At 41.1% G+C, this 5,317-nt stretch overlaps 1 non-coding gene across 1 annotated transcript; it reads right to left on the reverse strand.

Moving 5' to 3' along the window:
• Positions 1-615: 615 nt before the first annotated feature.
• Positions 616-722, reverse strand: LOC141636907 (small nucleolar RNA R71). Its single transcript, XR_012541474.1, has one exon. It is a non-coding gene; the product is annotated as a small nucleolar RNA R71 (small nucleolar RNA).
• Between the last annotated feature and the right edge of the window lie 4,595 nt (positions 723-5,317).

A 5,317-nucleotide genomic window follows, 5' to 3' on the forward strand; every position in this document is an offset into this window, starting at 1 on the left:
GGTTTGTTCTAATTGTTTTCGAGTTGTTTGATATTTTGCATGTCTAGAAGGTCACAAGGTGATTTGTTACCTTTTGACCGTGAAATTGAAAGGACCTTGACAAACAATAGGAGATTTGCTAGGAGGAATTTGAGAGGTATTAGTGAGGTAGTGGATATTCAACCAACTATTGAGTTCATCAACCCTTTTGCAAGAGAAGGTGAGGAGAATCCAACACAAAATACCCCACAAAATCAACCTACAATGCCTAAATTTTCATCACATTCCGTACCCACCGAGGAGAACCTACCAAATGGTACTCCCACACCACAACATTTGACCGGAAATTTTATTGCCAAATCCGCCTTTATCCAATTAGTCGAAAGGAGCCAATTTGGGGGGATGCCTAGTGAAGACCCTCATTCTCATATGGAAACCTTTTGTGACTATTGTGATGCGATTTCTCAAACCGGTGTTACTCAAGACCAAATTTGATGGGTCTTATTTCCTTTTTCTCTAATCGGCACCGCGAAACAATGGTTGAAGGGCATTGATAAGGCCACTCTCGGAATAGATTCTTGGAAGAAGTTGGCTCTAGCTTTCTACAAAAAGTTCTACCCACCGGAAAAGACTAACATGCTAAGAGCTCAAATTACGGGTTTTAAGCAAAGGGATGAAGAATCTTTGTATGAAGCTTGGGAGCGGTTCAAGGGAATTTGTCGCTCATGTCCTCACCATGGACTTAGAGAGTGGTTCTTGGTACAACAATTTTGGAACGGTTTATATGAAGATTCAAGGAACATTCTCAACATGGGATCAAATGGAATGTTCACCGAAGTTGATGACAATCAAACATGGAACAAGATTGAGGAAATGGCGGTCCATAACTCACAATATAGTAGACCTCCCAAGGCTACTAGAGGAGGAAGGCATGAAGTGGACTCCGTTACTCAATTGGGTGCTTAACTTAGTGCTCACATTGACACAATCAATTTGAAGTTTGAACAAGCTATGGCTAGACTTGAAGAAGCCTCAAAATCACCAAAGCATCATGTTAATGCCATGACCGCATCCTCATCAATCCCAAGTGGGATATGTGAGAATTGTGGAACTTTGGGACATGACCAAAGTGAATGTAGGGGAACAAATGAACAAGTGAATGCTTTCCAAGCATACAAGAGTGGTACCCCTTATTCCAACTATTACAATGAAAACACCAAGTTTCATCCAAATCTCTCATACAAAAGCCAAAATGTTCAAAACCCTCAAACAACATACACCCCACCTCCCATGAGAAACCAAAATCAAAGACCCTTTTTCAACCAAAACCAAGGTTACCAAAATCAAAATCCATACAATCACTAAAATGACTAGGTTTTGATGTTCAAAAAGCGGTCCTCCAAATGCAAAAGAATCAACAAGAGTTTTTAACTCAAATGCTTTATAGTCAAGCAAAGGAAACCACCATCAACAACATTCTAGCTCACACCAAGATGTTGGAAACACAATTGACTCAACTAGCAGCTTCAAGCTCACAAAGACAAAAGGGGCAATTACCACCTCAAAGTAATCCCCCAAGACATGAAACGGTTAGTGCCATTCACTTGAGAAGTGGTACAAGGTATGAAGCACCGAAGAAGCAAGTTGAGGATGAAGTTGTGGAAGCTAGTGATAAGGAAGAAATTGTGCAAAACTCCAAAGATGGAGAATCATCAAAAGAAGAAATTTCAAAGAAAAATTAAGACAAGACCAAGGAGAAGGAGCCCATTGTGATTAGACTTCCTTTTCCAAGTCGTCAAGCGAAGCCCAAATTTGATGACCAACTTGGAAAGTTTATGGAAATTGTGAAGAATTTGGAAGTCTCAATTCCTTTCACGGAATTAATCAATCACGTGCCGGCCTATGCGAAATACATGAAACACATCCTCACAAAAAAGAATTCGATCTGGAAACTTGAGACTATCGCCTTCACTAAGATGAGTAGTGCAATACTTCAAGGGAGTTCACCTCCAAAACTAAAGGATCCGGGAAGCTTCTCAATACCGTGTACCATTGGCGACACCACAATCAACAAAGTCTTATGTGATCTAGGAGCTAGTGTGAGTGTTATGCCGTACTCGGTGAGTAAAAAGTTGGGGATGTGAAGAGAATTCAGCCGAGCATGCTCATTTAGAACCCGGTTTTGGACCTTGCACAAGATTGAGGTCTAACATGAATTCCGTCTAAGAAGTCGTGCCTTTTTCCAGCTTGGGACTATTCCTTGGTGAGTTTAGGACGTTTTTGTGTAGGAACTTGTATCCCAAAGCTTTTCCTATCAAGAGTTGCCAAGCTAAACAAAACCGAGTGCAACAAGGACCATGGCTGGAGCATGCTTAGATTTTTGTGCATTATGTCGCTATCAACATTCCTCTTTTGATCAAACATAGCTCAAGGGCCCTTAGGAGAGTATTTGCAGCATTGCCAAAGTCTTCCAAGTGAGTCCAAGTGTGCATAAACAAGACTTGAGCTAGTAAACAAGGGATTGTTGTACTATTAGTTTACTTTCTATCTTTTATGCTTTATGTCCTTTTATTTTCTGATTTCTTGTAAGGCTTGGGCTGCCGTGTTTTGTGGTTATTAGCAGCTCCTTTTGTGGCCATAGGATGCTATCTTAGATGAAGGGAGGGGATTGTCTTGCTTATCCTATAAAAGCAAACACAACCCTTAGACAAAATCAGATTATTTTGAATGAAAAAACCCTAAGAAGCAGCCTGCTTTCTTTCTTCTTTATATTTGCTTTGTGCTTGATAAAACTCCCTTGCTTAGTGCTAGAAGGTGGGATAAGTCCTTTGCTAAGTGCTTGGACGAGTCCTAGGCTTAATTCATTACTTTGTGTTCGAATTAAGTCATACATTGAGTCCTAAACAAGCTGAGTTTTCTTTGTTTGTCACTTGGGAATTTCGTGTCAAAAATCACTCCAAATCTGATAGTTTTAGTTCAAATTGGTTATCAGAGCTTTGGTTAACAACAAAATCCTTTCTTTATGAGTTCATTATACCCTAACCACATTAAAAACACAAAAAACAACCATGAGTGAAGAAAGGATTGCTGGAATTGAAACACAAGTTACTCAACTTTCTGAAAAATGTGATTTGTTGCTAGATTCTTTCAATGCTATCATGGCTAATATTCCAACACCACCACCAAGAGGAGGACAACCACCTAGAGGCAGGGGTAGAGGCCGTGGCCTCATGGGAAGAGGACGAGCTCATGGTGGCCGTGAGGAGGAGGAGTTTTGATTCGAGAGGACTCCATGGCCGAGGCATTTCAAGGAGAGCACAACAAAGACTTAAAGGTAGAAATTCCTGATTTTCATGGTAGTTTAAACCCCGAGGATTTGTTAGATTGGTTTAGGACCATTGAAAGAGTCTTTGAGTTTAAAGGTTATTCTGATAGAAAAGCTTTTAAAGTTGCAATCTTGAAACTCAAAGGCTATGCTTCCCTTTGGTATGAGAACTTAAAAATCGAGAAGAAGGGATGGTAAGGAACCTATTAAGTCTTGGTTAAAACTGAAAAAGAAGCTTAATGAGAAGTTTATACCTAAAGAGTACACTCAAGACATTTTCATTAAGCTCACACAACTTAAACAAGACCAACAACCACTTGAGTCATATCTTAGAGACTTTGAACAACTTACTTTGCAATGTGAACTCAATGAGAAGCCGGAACAGAAAATTTCTAGATTTGTTGAAGGTTTAGATACCAAGATTGCTCATAGGGTTAGAATGCAACAAGTATGGTCCTTTGATGAAGCCGTTAATTTGGCTTTAAGGGTTGAGAAAATGGGTAAAGGGAAGGCTACAACCACCAAACCAACCACCAAAACAGCCACCTTTAAACCCGTAACCAGTTTCAAAATTAATGAACCACCCTCTCAAAACAAAACCACCATACTTGACAAGGGAAAAGCAGCCGAAACCTCACAAAAAAAGACCATGCCTCTCAAAAAATGTTACCAATGCCAAGGTTATGGTCACTTTGCCAAAGAATGCCCAACCAAGAGAGCCCTTAGTAGCTTTGAAGTGGTTCATTGGGGTGATGATGAGATCCTTGTGTGTGATGAGGAAAGGGAGGGAACGGATCATGAAGAGGATGATGTGGTTATGCCGGATGCGGGTCTTAGCTTGGTTACTTGGAGAGTGATGCATACGCAACCCCAACCCTTGGAAATGGACCAAAGACAACAAATTTTCAGGTCTAGGTGCACCATTAAAGGGAGGGTTTGTAATCTTGTCATTGATGGAGGGAGTTGTACCAATGTTGCCTCTAGTACTCTCATTGACAAGCTATCATTGCCTACACAAGACCATCCTAGTCCTTATAAGCTAAGGTGGCTCAACAAAGGGGCTGAAGTGAGGGTTGATAAGCAATGCTTGGTTCCTTTTTCCATTGGCAAAAACTATGTAGATGAAGCTCTTTGTGATGTTCTTCCAATGGATGCTTGTCACTTGCTACTTGGGAGACCGTGGGAGTTTGATAGGGACTCGGTTCATCATGGTAAAGACAACACCTACACCTTCAAATTTGGCTCAAGAAAGGTCATCCTAGCACCTTTACCACCTGTTCTCAAGCATATTCCAACACCTTCCATGCTTGAACCATCTAAGGAAGTGTTACTAATCAATGGGGCAGAAATGTTGAAAGAGTTAAAAGAGGATAGGGATGTGTATGTGCTTATAGCCAAGGGAGTGGTGGGAGAACAAGAGAAGGGGCTGCCTAGTGAGGTCCAACGTCTACTCAAAACCTATGGTGATGTGTTTCCAAATGAGCTCCCTAGTGGCTTGCCTCCTCTTAGAGGAATTGAACACCAAATTGATTTCATTCCGGGAGCTACTCTACCCAACAAGGCAGCCTATAGAAGTGATCCTAAAGCTAGCCAAGAATTGCAACAACAAATTGGAGAGCTTATGAGCAAGGGTTTTGTGAGGGAGAGCCTTAGCCCTTGTGCCGTTCCAGCCTTGCTTGTGCCCAAGAAAGATGGGTCATGGAGGATGTGCACCGATAGTAGAGCCATCAACAACATAACAATCAAGTATAGGTTTCCTATACCAAGGCTTGATGACATCCTAGATGAGCTTAGTGGAGCCAAACTGTTTTCAAAGATTGATTTAAGGCAAGGTTATCATCAAGTGAGAATCCAAGAAGGAGATGAGTGGAAAACCGCATTCAAGATAAAGCATGGGTTGTATGAATGGCTTGTCATGCCATTTGGTCTTTCTAATGCACCAAGCACTTTCATGAGGCTTATGAATGAAGTGCTTAGGCCTCACTTGGGCAGCTTTGTTGTTGTATACTTTGA

The sequence above is a fragment of the Silene latifolia genome, chromosome Y (assembly GCF_048544455.1).
Source record: "Silene latifolia isolate original U9 population chromosome Y, ASM4854445v1, whole genome shotgun sequence".
NCBI classification, from domain to species: Eukaryota; Viridiplantae; Streptophyta; class Magnoliopsida; order Caryophyllales; family Caryophyllaceae; genus Silene; species Silene latifolia.